General features: G+C 45.8%; 1 long non-coding RNA gene across 1 annotated transcript in view; it reads left to right on the forward strand.

Moving 5' to 3' along the window:
* Positions 1-15,009, forward strand: part of LOC137636104 (uncharacterized) — a 32,982-nt gene extending 17,973 nt beyond the window's left edge. The window contains exons 3-4 of the long non-coding RNA XR_011042934.1: positions 8,766-9,457; positions 13,606-15,009. This is a non-coding gene — a long non-coding RNA (uncharacterized lncRNA). The remainder of the gene's footprint in view (positions 1-8,765; positions 9,458-13,605) is intronic.
* Positions 15,010-18,709: the final 3,700 nt, after the last annotated feature.

Consider the following 18,709-nt stretch of genomic DNA (forward strand, 5'->3'; position numbering starts at 1 on the left):
GGTCGGCAACCTTCCGCAATCTTTGATCGAGTCAGGTGGTCATTTTGTTCCTAGAGAGCGCCCGGAACGAGGGTATTAGTTTAGGTCCTGTCATGCTATAGGTTATTGAACCGTTTGACAACTCCTAGAGATCATCAGCCCCCTGGGTGGACCGCTGGATCTCCTAAGGATAGCAGACAAAATGAGGTAGAGCATTGCTGTCAGCTCCCTTATCAGGTGAGAACCGCTTAAGTTGTTTATGTGACGCTTAAGTGAATTTCCAATTATGCAGCTGTCTCTGACCCGCCACCAATGGGTGTCAATCAGCCATTATATAATCAGCGGGTAAGTTTTATATTTAAAAATGATATTTTCATAATAAAATAAATTTTTGAATACTGTATACTTACCCGCTGGATATATAAGTTTAAAACCCACCCTCCTCCCCTCTAGAGACCATGGGGTATGGAAAATCTGAATTGGTTGGGTATAGTTCTACCTGTAGTACCACGAGGGCGCTATGGTTACCCTGCCATGTCTGCGCTAAGCCGCGCGAGATTTTGAATTTCCTGCCAAGGCGTCCAGGGACTTTATCCATTATATAACCAGCGGGTAAGTATATTAAAAAATTTGTTTTATTATGAAAATATCATTTTAACTGCCGTGTTCAAACGTCGCTGTTATCAATTCTCCTATAGTTAAGGACTCAAGCTCTCATACATATGAAAAATAGAATTGATCCGTAACCGAAATACAAACCACGCTATTTACATTGGGTTTACTTTCGGCGTAGCTGAAATTGACGAGCCAATAGATTTTAACGAGGGTTAAACTACCCCCGCGCTAGTTAGCGGGGTTAGGGGAAGGGGTAGCTTGCAACCCCCCCCCCCTCCCCCCCACACACACACACCAGTGATTTGCTTCACTTCACTTTTGGCTCGGACGATGTGCAAACGTGTCTGTCTATCGTCCTCGTTTTTGACAGCCTTAATCTTTTCTTTGCTTTTCCTCAGCTTTGTGTGTTTGAAGTTGGCCTCGCCCTTTGGTGTTCATCATGCGCAAGTGCTCTGGGATTGCCGGCTGCCCTTGCGGTACCTCCCCCTCGTCCAGCTCCTAGTGAGAGGCTGCCGAGTGGGAGCGCAGGCCCTAGTTCTGTTTCCCGACCTCGGGGTGCGGGAGAGGGCGTCGCCTCCCATAGCGGGGCGGTTCCCCCTCCTCCTCCGGGGGAGAATTTTGATAATGTTAATTCTATGTATAATGATGATCTTTTTCAGCTTTGGGGTTCCTTGGGGCTTAAGGGCCTGCCCTCCGAGGATGCCCTGTTTAACCTTATTCAGTTAGGAGCCGCTGTCAAGCAGTCGCCGGTGATAGCAGAGGTAGATCCTCTGTCTATCATCAACGTCGTGGTGGCAGAGGCTTCCGACGAATCTGGTCAAACCTCTGCGGCTCCTGACGTTGATGACGTTGCTGAAGGCTCTCCTCCCCCTTCTGTACATCCTTCGGAGGGGGAAGGGGGTCCTACGGGCTCTCCTGCGGCTAAGTCTCTCCCTCGGGGGAGCACTCTGACTGAGACTCCTCTTCGGAGGACTGATGATCCTGACGACCTCCTTCGTGGCCGCCTTCGCCGTAAGGCTCATCGTCCGCTTCGCCGCAAGGGCCTCCCGTCTCCCTATAAGGGTGTCAAGAGGCGCCTTTTCGAGTCTTCTCCTCCATCCTCCGATGGTGACTCTCCTCACCAGAAGCAGTCTATAGCAGCCGCGTCCTTAGACCTGCTACTTCCCGTGCAGACGGCCAGCAGTCTGATCTCGTCAACCGACGGGCACCGGTCCCTTCGGGGCAAAGGGATGTCGCCCACGGTGTGGGCGCTTCCCTTGCACGTCAGGGTTCCCCTGCGTGCCCTTCTGCGCGTTCAAGCGTAGTAGCACACCAACGCTCTCCTGCTCGTCAGCGCTCTCCTAAGGACAACGAACATCCTCCTGTTCCTGCTGCGCGCCCAGCGCGCCAACTGTCTCCTGAGCAGACTAGATCTCCTGCTCGTCAACGCGCAACTGCGCTTCCAGTTCCTGACACGCGCTCTGTGCGCCCACGCTCGCCCACGCGCCCTAGAACTCCAGTTCAGGTCATGGCAAAGGACTCAACTTCTCCTCGCTTCGCGATCCTGCTCGTCAGCTTTCTCCTGCGCAGCAAAGCGCGCGGTCTCCTGCGCGTACATCTAGAGTTCCTGTACGCCCACGCACGAGCGTTCGCCTTTGCACGTCGCGCCAATAGCTCCTGCGCAGCTTTTTACGCGCCGTCTCCCTGCTCGCCAGCGTTCTCCAGCGCGACAGCAATCTCCGACGCGTAAACTTTCTCCTGCGCATCAACGATCACCAGCGCGTCAGCGTTCCCCTGAGCGCCGGCGATCCCCAGATCCTCCTCGTGATCCATCGCCTGCGCGCAAGCGCTGTCCTCCGCGTCAGCGCCCTGCAGATCCGGAGAAACATAGGTCCCCTGCGATCAGCTCGCCCATGCGCGGTCGCTCGCCAACGCGCCAACGCGCCAACGCTGTCCTGCGCGCCAGCGTTCGCCAACGCGTCATCGATCGCCGAATCGCCATCGCTCGCCCACACGTCACAGGTCTCCAGGACACTATGGGTCCCCTGGCCCTCAGCTGTCTCCTGAGCGCTTTCGTTCGCCCACGCGCCAGAGCGTTCACTCGCCTACGCGCCCGTTCGCCCCTGCGCTCGTTTGTCTCTGCGCGCCCGCGCTCCAACAGCCCCTCACGACACTTTTATATCACCCTCGCGCGAGCGTCAGCACGACCCCCATTCGCGTCGGGTTCCGCAGCTCGCGGCAGCAGCAGGGACGCGTGTCGCCGGGTCGCAGTTGGGATCGCCTCCACCTAAGCGTAGGTCTCTTTTGCAGGACAAGGAAGGACCTTCGGAGAGGTCAAGGCAACTTTCTTCCCCTTCTTTTTTGCAGGCATGTCCAGTGGTGTCCGCTCCGAAGGATCGCCCGATCCCCTTTCCTCCAGCGGGAATTTCGGACTCTGTGTCCGTGTCTCGGCAGTCCTGGTTTTTTCCTCTGATGTGGGCGTTAGTGAAGGTCATGAAGCCAGCACTCGCCGATCTAGGACACAAGCCAGCGACGGCCTCGCCCCCGCTGAAGAGAAGGAGAGGAGTGGACTTCATGGTGACTTCTCCCAGGGAGAAGTTGGTTCCTAAGAGGTCCGTCAGGAGGGCCCCATCCCCTTCGCAGTCGTTTTCTCCTTCTCCCGTAGACGAGGCTTTTCTGTCCTCGGGAGAGTCCAGTGAGGCGGCAGTCTCCCCCTCGGCACCAAGGGGGAGTAACCTCCTCGTGGAGGAGAATCGTCTCGTGCGGAAGGTGCCTACCAGACCTCTTTGCTGGAGTCTTGTATCCCGCCCAGGAGGGAACCCAAGGACTCCAAGACGTTGCCGAAGTCTTCTGGTATTCGTCAGGAACCAGCCAGACCCCGGGAGAACGTCCACGTGTCTCCCCAGGAAGAGCTTCCGGGACTTAGCTGCCAGTCCGCAGGGAGGAGAGCAGCAAGAGTCTGAGCATGCCTTCTGGCAGGTCTTGGGCCTGATGAGACAGCTCAACGGGTTCGTGGACCCTGCGATCGCTCCCCGTGAAGGCAAGGTCACAGTCCTGGATCAGGTTTATGGAACTCAGAAGCCCCCAAAGGCCAGCGCGGCTCTGCCCTGGTCCCAGGGGCTGAAGAGTGCCAGAGCCAGGGCCAACGCTCAGCTCGCAGTACTCGCTTCCTCCAGTCGTTCCTCTGCCGGGAACAAACTCCTCCCCCCTCCTCGTCTGCAGCAGAGGAGGTATTTTGAGATCATGGGGGAGTCTAGCCTCGCTCTTCCCCTCCACCATTCAGTAGAAGAGCTTACTAGGGGAGTTCCTCTTGAGAAGCTCTCCGCCCGGCAGGTGACGTTCTCGGCGCCGGAGATCCTAAGCCATGAGAGGGTCGCGAAGTGTGCCATGCAGGCCACTTCGTGGCTGAATGTTTGGCTAGGTTCTCTGGGCATCCTATTGCGCTCTGAGGATCTGTCTAAGGAGAGCAATAGGAAGGCCCTGGAGACCTTCCTCCTCTCGGGCACTTGCTCCATCGAGTTCCTGGCACATCAGGTTACCAACCTGTGGGCCAACTCGGTGCTGAAGCGTTGTGATGCGGTGACTGAGAAGATCCATCCGAAGGTCCCCGCCATGGATGTCAACAGGCTCAGACACGCCTCCCTCCTTGGGGGGAATTTGTTTGAGTCCCAGGACATGGAACGAACAGCTGAGAGGTGGAAGAAGTCTAGCCAGGACTCCCTCCTCCAAAGGGCCCTTGCATCTCGGCCCTACAAGCCTCCAGCTCCACAGCAACATCAGCAGCAGCCTCGCAAGACACCGAAGCAGGCGCCGGCAGCTAAGAAAGTGGTGTCTAAGCCCCAGCCCTTTCCTGCCAAGGACAAGAGGGGCAGTAAGTCCTCCAGGGGAGGCAAGACTCCTAGAGGGGGCGGCCGCAAACGCTAGGATTGGCAGTCTCCCCGCGTGTCCACCTGTGGGGTGATGCCTTCAAAGTTGCGTGCACAGGTGGCAGCAACATGGGGCCGATGCTTGGACGGTCTCCGTGATCGGCCAAGGGTATCGCGTCCCATTCACGACATCTCAACCTCCCCTGACAGCGAATCCAGTGTCGTTGAGCTCCTATGCCATGGGATCAGTAAAGGGGCTAGCCCTTCGGGCGGAAGTCGAGACCATGCTCAAGAAGGATGCTCTCCAGGAGGTCGTCGACGGCTCCCCAGGCTTCTTCAGTCGACTCTTTCTTGGAAAGAAGGCGTCTGGAGGCTGGAGACCCGTCATTGACTTCTCAGCTCTGAACAAGTTTGTCAAGCAAACTCCGTTCAGCATGGAGACAGCGGACACGGTCAGACTTGCGGTGAGACCACAAGACTTCATGTGCACAATGGATCTGAAGGACGCGTACTTCCAGATTCCAATCCATCCGTCTTCCAGGAAGTACTTGAGATTCAGCCTAGACAGCAAGACCTACCAGTTCTAGGTGCTGTGCTTCGGTCTCTCCACAGCACCCCAGGTGTTCACCAGAGTGTTTACCCCGATTTTGTCTTGGGCGCACAGGAACGGCATCCGTCTCCTCCGTTATCTGGACGACTGGCTGATCCTAGCAGACTCAGAGTCGACCCTTCTTCGACACCGAGACAGGCTTCTGGGACTTTACCAGGATCTGGGGATCGTGGTAAATCTCGAGAAGTCCTTTCTGCACCCGTCCCAACGACTGATTTATCTAGGCATGTTGTTAGACACCAATCTCCACAAAGCTTTTCCATCAAACGACAGGATAGCAAGGCTGAGGAGGGTGGCGAAACCCTTCCTCAGGCGAGAAGAGCTTCCTGCCCAATCGTGGTTGCGTCTCTTAGGTCACCTGTTCTCCCTGGCCCGTCTGGTTCCAAACGGCCGTCTCAGGATGAGATCCCTGCAGTGGCGGCTCAAGTCCCGGTGGAATCAAGGATCCGATTCCCCGGACTTCCTGGTCCCGATAGGACCTTCGGAACAGGCTGACCTGCGGTGGTGGCTGGTCGACGAGAACCTGCGAAAGGGAGTGGATCTTCTCGTCCTCCCCCCGGAATTGACACTGTTTTCGGACGTGTCAAAATAAGGGTGGGGGGCGCACATTCTGAACCAGAGGACCTCAGGCCTTTGGTTAGAATTAGAAAAGTACCTGCACATCAACCAGCTAGAAATGAAGGCTGTTTTCCTGGCTCTTCAACAGTTCCAACGGACCCTGGCGGGTCACTCCGTGGTGGTGATGAGCGACAACACCACGGTAGTGGCTTACATCAACAAGGAGGGAGGTACTTTTTCGCAGCAGCTATCCCATCTTGCAGTAGAGATTCTGAGGTGGACCGAAGTCCACTCGATAATACTATCAGCTCGCTTCATTCCTGGCAAGAGGAATGTGCTCGCCGACAGTCTGAGCAGGGCTTCGCAGATAGTGAGTACCGAGTGGTCTTTGGATCCTCAGATAGCCAACAAAGTCCTGACTTTGTGGGGTTCCCCGACCGTGGATCTGTTCGCAACAGCTTTGAATTTCAAACTGCCCCTGTACTGCTCACCAGTCCCGGACCCCAAGGCACTCTGGCAAGATGCTTTCCAACAACGGTGGGACAACATCGACGTGTACGCCTTCCCACCGTTCTGTCTGATAAGAAGGGTGCTCAACAGGACCAGACTATCGGTCAACTTGTCGATGACTCTGATAGCTCCGCTATGGCATCACGCGGAATGGTTCCCGGACCTTCTGCAGCTCCTGACGGAGCTCCCGAGAGAACTTCCCCTACGACACGAGCTACTCAGACAACCACATTGCAACATCTTCCACAAAGCCGTAGCTTCGCTTCGGCTTCACGCCTGGAGACTGTCCAAGCATCTCCTCGCAGAGAGAGGCTTTTTGCAACAGGTTGCAGAGAGATGTCTCGGCACCTGCGAAAGTTCTCTGAGGGAGTCTACCAGGTGAAGTGGAGAGTCTTCTGTGGTTGGTGTCGTGGGAGGGGTATCTCTCCACTCGATGCCACTATTCCAGCAATAGCGGAGTTTCTCATTTATTTGCGGGAGGAAATGCGCCTTTCGGTCTCAGTGGTGAAAGGCTATTGCTCAGCCTTAAGCTTGGCTTTTAGGCTGAAAGGCGTGGACATTTCTTCCTCGCTAGAACTCTCTTTACTCATACGTAGCTATGAACTTACCTGGCCCCAGTCGGAAGTGAGACCTCCTCCATGGAACGTGGTTCGGGTTCTCAGGGCTCTTAAGAGACCTCCCTTCGAACCATTACGCCAGGCCTCTGATCGCCACCTGTCTTGGAAGACGGCTTTCTTGCTCGCTCTGGCCTCTGCCAAACGAGTTAGTGAACTTCATGGTCTCTCGTATGACGTCGCTCATTCAAGGGGATAGGGGAGGTAACGTTCAGGTTCGTCCCTGAGTTTGTTGCCAGGACTTAGATCCCTGAAGTGCCGGACCCACGGTTCGACTCTTTCAGGGTCGCGAGTCTCCGTTCTGTAACAAGCGACCCAGACCAGCTGCTATTAGGTCCTGTGAGGAGTCTGAGGTGTTACTTGAAGAGAACAGCTGCAGTTTGTCCTCAGGTGCAAGCATTGTTTGTTAGCACAGGCAGGACGAAGAGGAGGGTCACCAAGAACACCATCTCGGCTTGGATTCGAAGGGTTATCCATCACGCCTTGAATCCGAACCCTCCTCCGTCACGTTGCTCTAGGGCACACGACGTCAGGGGCATCCCTACGTCTCTGGCCTTCAAGAGAAACTTCTCTGTGACGCAGGTACTTCAAGCTGGGGTCTGGAAGCGTCAGACGACCTTCACAGCCCACTACCTGCAGGACGTGACCCACAGGAGCCTCGATACTTTTTCTATCGGCCCTGTGGTGGCTGCACAACAGCTGGCCTAGCCTCAGGCTCCTTTATGGACAAGTAGCAGTAGGTTGAGGGCGTTGTTACCCGGTTTTAGTCTGCGTGAATGAAAGAATATGTCTGGTCCTTACTTCTTTCTTCATCCTCCCCTCTCTTGGGGAAGCAGCATCCTGGTCTCCACATAGCTGACCTCAACCTCTGCAGGTATACCATGCTTCCTTGTGCTCCTAGTATTAAGCTTAATACTGTCGCGTCCCCCATACCCTGACGAAGTGGTATTGGGAATGTCCTATCCTGGATTCCTATCTAAAGGTCTCGAGGTCAACTTCATAGGACGAGTCACGCTCTTTCCTCCACACACAACTTATGTAGGCCACACGTTCCTCGCTCTGAGGTGCAGGGACTCCTTTTCTCGAGTGCTACTCACTTGGAGTCGGAGTCCCCAGGTAAAGCCAAAGTCAGTAAAGCTGGGGACTTTCTACCCTTCCTAAGGGGTAAGTCACCCAATGTAAATACAGTAGTGTGGTTTGTATTTCGGTTACGGAACAAATGACAAATTCGGAGATAATTTGTATTTTTCCTAACCATACAAACCTTAGCTATTTACACATATTTGCCCGCCAGCCCTGTCCCCCAAGTCAAGTCCTACCTCTAAGTGAAGTGAAGAAAATCACTGGTGTGTGGGGGGTTTGGTAGCAAGTTACCCCTTCCCCTATCCCCGCTAACTAGCGTAGGGGTAGTTTAACCCTTGTTAAAATCTATTGGCTCGTCAATTTCAGCTACGCCGAAAGTAAATCCAATGTAAGTAGCTAAGGTTTGTATGGTTAGGAAAAATACAAATTATCTCCGAATTTGTCATATCAATTTAAAAATCTGGGATTTTAAAGAACTCAGGTTGATATAGCAAAGAAAAATACAAAATACCAGTACTGTACTTAATTTGACATACTTTAAACTTTTATTTCCATGACTAGATTTTTCCAGATATTATTGTCAGGATTTTAAATGATATCAGCTTACATACAGTACTTTATTTCATATTTTATTTTATTTGTTTACGAGTACAGTACAAATATTCAATTTGAAATTATTGTACCTTATAGTACTAGTTAACGATGATTCAAGTTGGTTAAAAATAAAATAGGTTTTCAACTGAAATGAATAGCTTTCCACAAAGGCAAAAATTCATATTTCCATTAACAAAAATGTACAGAATACTGTAATGGTCTACTTTAAGAAACAAGTATTTCCCTTTAAGCAATATTTGGTAAGCAAGCAAATTTGTTTCAATTATGAAACTTGGGTCAAAATGCAAATTATTTTTGAAGTTGTATGTGACATAAGTTTTTTGTCTCTTATTTCAGGTGTCCACCAAAAAATCGGTTGGCGGTGTTTTCTAGCCGAGAAATGTAAAGCTGAGTAGCAAAAAGGAATCTTGTTAATCCCTGAACAAAATTAGAAAATCTTGAGCAACAATCCCTTCAAAATATCCTCTGGGACTTGCTGAGGAAAGGCATCAAGAGGCACCAGTGAAGGAATGCTGCGTAGATGAGGGACATAACATTGAATCAATATGGAAGAATAAGAGAAGAAGAGTACACCACAGCAGAAGAAACTCGATTAAGAAGCACATTAACGATGGAGGCAGTACTTCGTAAAACATGTTTACTGTATGCTGCAATTTTAATGTTAACCAAAAAAGTTTGGTGGAACAGAAGGCACAACAGAAAATATAACAGCTAAGGAGGCAAAAAGTGAAGAAGAAATGTCCATTTTTTAACAGTAAATATTGGGTGGATTTGAAACAACAGTACACGTTTACTTTAAATGGAGAAGTAGGCTACAGCCTCCTGACCAAGTAACCTCCCATCTTCACTATGCTTCAGCCTGGACTGGACCTTCTTGGTAATTCTTCATGTGGAGGACAAGATTCAACATTGCGTCTAAATCCTGATTTACCCAATGCCCTTGGTATTGGGTGATTCCAGCCTTGATCAAATTCTGAAGAACCATCACATGATAGCAATATGATACACCTTACATCTCTCTACTAAAGGTAAGAAAGGTTTGAATACTAATAAAAACTAAACTTGAGAAAATAATACTTTATGAAACTAATGTAGACAGTCAACTCCTATATTCAGATTCATTGAAGTAAATTCTGTTGGATCAAGTTCCTTGAAGGGTAAGATTTAAAGCAAATTAAGTTGGTATTCTGGGTTTAAAAAACTTTTTCAAAGGGTCATGTTAATTCACCCAGTATGTCCACTTAACTGGGGCACTACTATATGTAAAATCTTGATTGTTCCTACACAAAATACAAGCCCAAGTCCTTTCATAGTACATTTGATGAGGCTGTTAAATCTTTAACAAGATAGTGATAGGTATTGCTGGCTGGTAGGGAGCTCCTGCCCCCCTAACAGGCCAATGAGCTCTTGCTCAGAACTCTATTACTGCTAGTTTGCAGCCCTTCTTGGTCTCTTTGAGGCAACAAGAGGTAGGTCATTCTTCTCTCTTCTTCACATTCAGAACATCGAAGTTCTCGTTACTTTGCCTCTTCCCATTTAGAGGAATTCATTTTCGATGGGAATGTCCTGTCTGGGTGTTGGTGGTGGTGGTATGTTAGGGAGATTTTGCTTTGGAAGCCCAGAGGTCTTTGTCCAGGCCCTTCTCCTCGGGGTTCTCTTTCCTTCACTCGTGGGGTGGGGTTTGTGAAAAAAGACGTCTAGCTCCAGAGTTTCAACCCTTTTCCTCACATTTTAGTGCTGTTGGTGTTGGTTCTTCTCGATCTTCTAGCACTTTGGCTTCCTAGTATGTTGGGTTTCACAACAACAGGGTAGGGTCAATTGACGTATGGACAGGGATAAAGGGAAGAGAGAGATTAGGAGATTTTCGTCTGATGCTTACGAAGGCAAGGTTTTTCTGAAATAGGAGTCATTACCTTTCCCGGAGGATCTTGTCAGAGCCTGTCTCTCGCAGTAGTTTAGCTTAGCATGAAAGACGTGTGAAATTTTAGAGAGCTGGATATCGGGTCCCTTTTGCTTTTAAACCTCCCCTTTCTCTTTGTCCACTCAGCTTCAACAGTTATGCCTCCAGTTCCATCAGGGGACAGGAGTTGCTGGCTCTGGTAGGGAAAGATTTTCTACTTACGAACTCATGAATGTTTGTGGTTCTGAAGGCCTTGGGTGCTTAGCTCTCCATCATAGACATCTCGGTTTTAAACACCTTTGTGGCAAAATCCAGTTTCAGGAGAGTGACAGTTCTGTCTGTTCTAGCGTTGGTCAGAATGTGGTACTGGATGGTCTCCATCGACTTGGAGGATACTTACCTTCAAGTCCCCATTCATCCAGAAAGCAAGCCTTTCCTTCGCTTCATCACAACTTTGTCTTTCGGTCTCGCCACAGCTCCACAGGTTTTCTTGGGTATTGGTCATTCTTCACCAGTGAGGGGTTCGGATACTTTGGTACCTGGACCGTTAGCTACTCCAGTCGTCCTCCCTCAAGGATTGCCTTTGAGCGAGGTATAGGGTCTAGGACCTTTGGCAGGAGTTAAGGATCCATATGAACAAGAACTCATCCTTGATCCTGTCCCAGACCACCGCCTACTGTGGGATTTTTCTGAACTCACGGATTTTGAGGGCTTCTCCGTCCAAGACTTGTATAGACAATCTTTTGAGTCTTTTGGAAGAATTTTCATCATCAGAGGCCTCCCGCCTTCCTGTGGAGGTGTCTTCTCGGGAGTCTGGACTCTCTGATCCAGTTGAATCCCGGGGGGATCGTATCAGATTGAGGTCCCCTCAGTTCGTCCTTCGTCAGTCTTGGCATAGTGTTTCCAAGGAGAATCTGGTAGCTTTCTCCCCTCAATGTTGGGAGGACCTCCAGTGGTTACTGAGATACCATTTCAAAACAAGGATGGATCTTCGCCTGGTTCCACGGGACTTCATGTTTTGGTCTGACGTATCGAATCGTGGATGGGGTGCAGATCAAGGATCGGAAATCATTTTGGGTCAATGATTGGAAACTGGTTGTTCCATATATTATTGTTATTATTATTACTTATTATTACTTACTAAGCTACAACCCTAGTTGGAAAAGCAGTATGCTATAAGCCCTGGGGCTCCAACAGGGAAAATAGCTCAGTGAGGAAAGGAAAAAAGGAAAATAAAATATTCTAAGAAGAGTAACAACAATAAATATCTCCTATATAAACTATAAAAACTTTAACAAAACTAAAGGAAGAGAAATAAGATAGGAGAGTGTGCTCGAGTGTACCCTCAAGCAAGAGAACTCTAACCCAAGACAGTGAAAGGCCATGGTACAGAGGCTATGGCACTACCCAAAACTAGAGAACAGTGGTTTGATTTTGGAGTGTCCTTCTCCTAGAAGAGCTGCTTACCATAGCTAAAGAGTCTCTTCTACCCTTACCAAGAGGAAAGTGGCACTGAACAATTACAGTGCAATAACCCCTTGGGTGATGAAGAATTGTTTGGTAATCTGTATTGTCAGGTGTATGAGGATAGAGGAGAATATGTAAAGAATATGCCAGACTATTCAGTGTGTATGTAGGCAAAGGGAAAATGAACCGTAACCAGAGAGGAGGATCCAATGTAGTACTGTCTGGCCAGTCAAAAGACCCCATAACTCTCTAGCGGTAGTATCTCAACGGGTGGCTGGTGCCCTGGCCAACCTACTACCTAGAACTGAGGGCCACTGGTGTAGGTCTTCTCAGTATTGTCTTTGTCGACAGTATGACAACCATCTGTTACCTAAGGAAGCAGGGAGTGGGACTCAGCTAGAGTCACTCAATTTGCATTTGGCGGAGAGGATGGGACATCTTCGATTCTCCAGTTCATTCTGGGTCTTCACAACATTTTGGTAGACTCCCTGTCGAGAAAGAATTAGATTCAGGATTCATAATGGACTCTATGCCAGGAGGCCTTCAACAACCTTAGGAAGAGGAACCAGTAACAGTCGATCTGTGTACTGTGAATTTTTTGATATTAGGGATTCTCTCCTTTCCAGGATCCCCAGAGTGTTGGGACCAACACTTTTGCAGGATTGGGAAGGTCTTTAGACCTACACCTTTCCTCCCTTCTGTCTTGTCTTGTGACAGCTTTCCTCAAACACGCAAGGGCAACCATTCATCTGACGTTAACAGAGTGACAGAATAGGAGGTAGCAGGGTTGCCAATTTGGTTAAAATTTGGACTGGTTTTAGGGCTTCAGGGTTAGCCAAGTTATCCATGTAAGTATTGTTAATGTTAATTTTATCATTTAAAATTCCATTTTTTCCACCTCAGCCACCTCACCAAGTCCTGAGCCGAAGGTCAAAAGTGGGGTGCATTTGACGGGAGAGTGGGCAGGATTATTCACCCACATTCTCCACCTGTTATTAACCCTTTTACCCCCAAAGGACGTACTGGTACGTTTCACAAAAGCCATTCCTTTACCCCCATGGACGTACCGGTACGTCCTTGCCAAAAAATGCTATGAAAATTATTTTTTTCATATTTTTGATAATTTTTTTTTAGAAAATTCAGACATTTTCCAAGAGAATGAGACCAACCTGACCTCTCTATGACAAAAATTAAGGCTGATAGAGCAATTTAAAAGAAATATACACCAAAATGTGCTGGGAAAAAAGTAACCTCTTGGGGGTTAAGGGTTGGAAATTTCCAAAAAGCCTGGGGGTAAAAGGGGTAACTATGTCGTTGGCAATTTCAAGTTTCGTTCCAGCTCTGCTGAAGATATTTGCTATTTCAAAAGAACCGAGTTTTGTAGTGCTAGTAAAATATACAAATTACTTTTAAGATTTAACATATTTCAAGCTTTTTTTTTTATAATAGAGCTTTTTCAGCTATTATTGTCAAGGTTGAAATTGATCTTATCTTACGTACTGTACTTTATTTCATATTTTATTTTGATTTGTTTATCAGTACAGAACAAATTGTTTGTTAGAAATCTGATTAGCTTATAGGATTAGTCAACAACAGTTGAAGGTTGGATTATAGAGTAGGTTTTCAACTTCAATGAATAATCAAAATAGGCAAAATTTCATATTTCCATTAATCAAAAGTTACAGAACACTGTACTGATGTACTGTAGAAATAATTCCCTCTGGTCAATATTTGGTAAGCAAGGAAATTTGCTTCAATTATGAGAGCTTAGAGTTATGTGTGACTTAAGTATTTTTTCTCTTATTTCAGGTTTCTACAGAAAAATAAATTGGTGATGTTTTCAAACAGAAAAATATAAAACTGAGTTGGAAAAGGGAGTCTTGTTAATTCATAAACAAAGAGAGAAAATTCTGAGCAAGTATTCCCTCAAAATATCTTATGAGAATTGCAAAAAAATTGCATAAAGAAGCATCAGGGAAGAAATGCTATGTAGAGGAGAGGCATAGCATCGAATCAAAGTGGATAAATAAGAGAAGAGAATCGACGCCTGAGCAGGAGCAATTTTTCATGTAGAAAACAAGATTCAACATTGCCTCTGAATCCTGACAGATCTTATACACGTTATATTAAGTAGACTCTGGCATTCTGTTTCTCATGTTAATTTATGTTCTATATTGTTTTTAGGGCTTATGAATTTTTTTATAACATTGTTAATAGGCAGAATACATTTAGACTTTTTCTGAAATATCCTTCTTAAGGAAATTCCCAATTAGATTTTTAAAAGTAAATTAGTCTCGGGTGGAATCCATTATATATGAAAAAAACATTGACAAAGTCAGTGCATATTATTTATTTTCTTATTAATGCTTAATTTAAACTGTTTTCAAATGATTGCTGTTTGGGTTCCACTCAATTAAGAGTTTTTAAGGCAAATAGTTCACTGATTTTTGTCTTAACATTCTAAAATTATCTTTATGGTCTCCTATTGTTCATGGTTTTTTAGTATGAAAAGAAATATTAGGGCTATTTCACTAGGATCCTCTATATGTGTTCTGCCTGTTAATAATTCTAGTAGGGTTTAGTACATATACTGTAGAAGTGGTCAACTTAACATTCAATTGAAAAGCTCTGTTTCTAGTGTAGGTTTTTGTATCGAAAGATATTGTCTCCTTTGAGGAGTATCATCATCACAGATCTAGGTTAAAAGATCATATTCCTATCCTTAAGTGATGGTTAAGCATCTTTTTGTGGTATCCTGTAGCCCACTGCTAAGCTTTGCCAAGCTTTTTTTCATATTGCCTTTTGTATTTTGCTTTTACTTTTGAAGGTGATGTTAATCACCAGATGTGAACTATTGCTTTTGTTACAGTTGGCAATAATATTTCTGTATTAGTCATATTATTCTGTTCTGTGGTATGACAAGTTCTTTATATAGTTTTTATATATTGAGTTGGGGTTCAACTCTATGTTCCATAATTTGCACCATGCACTAACTTTAGCTAGATCTCTATTAAGGGATTCGGTAACCCCAGATCTACATTCAGGAGATGGAATTGATGCAAAGAGAGTTACATCATCTGCATATGCAACAAGCATACTACCCTGAGGAACACCAGATATTACATTCCTATACTCACTAAGGTGTCCATCAACCACAACTTTGCAGTCTATTAATTAGTAATTCAATAATTATACTAAGAAAAGACCCACCCACTCCTAACTCAGTGATAGTTTACGGTTTTCAATGAAAGATTTATCATATACACGACGTATCGCAGATGAGAGTGTTTTGCACTAGACAGTGATTGGTTTCCACCTACCAGACTTTCTTCCTACCTCAATCTTATTTGGCAAGTTTTTATTTATGTATATAACAGAATTTTCTATCTTGTCTCTATCTATATACCAAGGCACTTCCCCCAATTTTGGGGGGTAGCCGACACCAACAATGAAACAAAACAAAAAGGGGACCTCTACTCTCTATGTTCCTTCAGCCTAATCAGGGACCCAACCGAGTTCAGCTGGTACTGCTAGGGTGCCACAGCCCAACCTCCCACATTTCCACCACAGATGAAGCTTCATAATGCTGACTCCCCTACTGCTGCTACCTCCGCGGTCATCTAAGGCCCCGGAGGAAGCAGCAGGATCTTGTGATAGCATAAAAGGCATTTCAAGAATTGTATGTCATTGGCAATTTGTGAGTACCGTTTTCCAGAGATTTTTTCACATTCTGGTTAGTGTTTTTTTTTCTCTGGTTTTTCATCTGAGCTCACAAATTGCCAATAACATACAATTCTGGTTACAGATTTCCAGAGTTTATTCTGAACATTGTGGTTAAAAGTTGCCTTTTTTTTCTCTGGTTTTTTATGTCTCCACAAAATGCCAATGTCACTGCAATTGAACTTTAAGGTAAGGCATAACTTAATTGGAATTCTGGGGAATATTGTGCATAAGCTGTTTATATGCAAAGTTTTTATTTTTTTGTAGTGGTAATAATTTTGTCACAGTCTTCACCACTACACAATTGTATGCTGTTGTACATACATACATATACCAAGGCACTTCCACCACTTCTCCTCTCTACGTTCCTCCCAGCCTGAAAAGGGACTCAACCGAGGGTGGTACTCCTAGGGTGCCACACCCCACCCTCCCCCGTTATCCACCACAGATGAAGCTTCATAATGCTGAATCCCCTACTGCTGCTACCTCCGCGGTCATCTAAGGCACCGGAGGAAGCAGCAGGGCCTACCGGAACTGCGTCACAATTGCTCGCTATTCATTACTATTTCTAGCACGCTCTCTTGCCTCTCTCACATCTATCCTCCTATCACCCAAAGCTTTCTTCACTCCATCCATCCACCCAAACCTTGGCCTTCCTCTTGTACTTCTCCCATCAACTCTTGCATTCATGCTGTTGTAACTAGTAGTAATAACATAACTATTAGGCTTGTGTAATGGAGTAGTAACAGTCTCATATAGGACACTTAGACACTGCGTAACCCTAGGTAGCAACGGGTCCTATCGGAAGTGCGTCACAATCACTCGCCATTCATTTCTATTCTATTCTTGAAATAAGGTCCTATATATTTTTACACTTATAAGCACTAGGCCCTCAACTAATGAAAGTCTTCTCTTCTTCAAGCTCTATTCAGCTCCAAAGAGTTGTTATGTAAACTTTTGCGAGACTGCCTTTATAGATATAATTCTTGTTGCCGGTGAATTGGACCATAAGGTTAGAAATTATATTGAGTAATTATTGGATTTTGGAATATCTTGAGTATTCAAGTGTGAGATATATTGAAGGGTCTTTGGTACCTGACAGATTTTTCCCCTTGTCAGGAAGTCAGGCCCCTGGAACTTAATAATCTAAGGATCTATTATTGGATCGTTTGTAGGCACAAAAGGAGATTAGCATAGTGAAACACATGTCCCTTACCTACCTCAGTAGACTTGGTCACTTTTCTGGCAGGACAACCGTTGGTTTTGTGAGAAGGGCTCCTCATTTGGTATGCGTCAGTGGTTGGTTACAGAACCAGGTTAAGAAACTGGAATACTAGGAAGTATGGTTGCCCTTGGAACACTTATGGCTGCTGGGTTACTCCCCACGTGCACTTGGTTGCTGAAGACCTCACAGGCTCTAGTGCTGGGCTAGGCAGTATAGTCAAGTTAATAATTCCATTCCAAATCCTCATGACTCACCAAGAATTTTGAAGAGTATGATAGTTAAGAATGCTTCTTAAGCCATCTAGGATATCTTTATGTAGAAGAAGAATGCAGTAATGTTCTGTTGTTCACACTAGGAACATGAATGAAGAGTCTAATGCGACTTCATTCTTATTCCTAATGTGAACAACGGGCAGATTTCTGTAGTTCCATATGTCTTGGAATGATAAAGACAGGACTTCTCTCATGAGAGTTGATCCATATCTATTAATTCAGAGAGGAAAGGTGTAGAATCAATAGACATAATGTTCCTTACATCTAATGCATTGAAAAGTAGACTTATATGTATACTGTTGGACTGTAGTGTGCTCAATGATTATTTTCTCTTCTAACCAGTTTAACGAAGGCGTTGATCAGCAAAAATTGTTTTAGATAGCAATTAGAATTCTAGACATGTGAAGAACTTGGAGAACTCTCCTCGTTTGCATTTCAGTATCCATACTGAAACCTCAAACTTGACTTTGGAAGGTTGCCTAAAGGTATCATTGAACGGTCTAAAACTATTTTATTTTCGCAATTTATTCTGGAAGGAATTACCATTTAAAATAGTTGTGAGCCTCTTTCAAAATTGTCAGCAAAACTAAATCCCAGGAAGTAGAAGTGATGAGGTCACTCTCTCGCCACCAGTCGCTATCCTGACCAACGTTGACAGTTAACTGCTTTCTTATGAACTGTTGGAAACTTATAAGCATACTTTAAATTGTGGATAAATCTTAGGCCAAAATTCCCCGACAGCTTTCTTTTGTCATGGAGTCTCATTGTGATTTCAAAGAATGCTTAAGTCCCCCTTTTTTTAGCAGGTAATTACAAGGTATTCTAATTTAGTATCAAAGCAGGACTTTCCTCAAATAAAATGTTTGTTGCCTGAAGTTAGTTTTATCCTTGACTGCTTTATTCAAGCATTTCCTTTGCTTGTTAAAATGAGAGTTAGGGAGATGAGAGTTCATTTTCACCACATTCTGTCTTGGATGTGAAATTATTATGCACTCTACTGTTTTGAAATTACTTTTGATCGGTTCTGCTGTAGTTGGAATGTACATAGTTCAACAAAGTGTCAAAAGAATTGTATTGATGGTTTCTTGAATGTCTTACCAAGTTCCGGGCTGTTCAGAACTTCATGTTTTATCTGGATCATAATAGGTGATCCAAGATGACCATAGGTTTCAGATATCTTAACCCTTTTACCCCCAAAGGACGTACTGGTACGTTTCACAAAACACCCCTTTACCATCATGGATGTACCGGTACGTCCTTGCAAAAATCTGCTAATTACAATTTTTTTTGCATATTTTTGATAATTTTTTGAGAAACTTCAGGCATTTTCCAAGAGAATGAGACCAACCTGACTTCTCTATGATGAAAATTAAGGGTGTTAGAGCAATTTAAAAAATATATACTGCAAAATGTGTTTGAAAAAAAATACCCCCGGGGGTTAAGGGTTGGAAAGTTCCAAATAGCCTGGGGGTAAAAGGGTTTAAAGTACTACACCCCAGCATGGCAAACATAGTTCTTATGACCTATTTGAATGCTCCAGGTTTACTCCTGCTATGGAAGATGATAGGATGTATCCTGAAAACTACCATTGGGTCATTGTGTCTATTAGGAATGCAATAGAAGATCCCTCAGCTTACGAATGTTTGGAGATACACACACAAATCCAACTGAAATTATAAATTTCAGATGTTGTATC

This window comes from Palaemon carinicauda, unplaced genomic scaffold, assembly GCF_036898095.1.
Source record: "Palaemon carinicauda isolate YSFRI2023 unplaced genomic scaffold, ASM3689809v2 scaffold23, whole genome shotgun sequence".
Classification (NCBI taxonomy): Eukaryota; Metazoa; Arthropoda; class Malacostraca; order Decapoda; family Palaemonidae; genus Palaemon; species Palaemon carinicauda.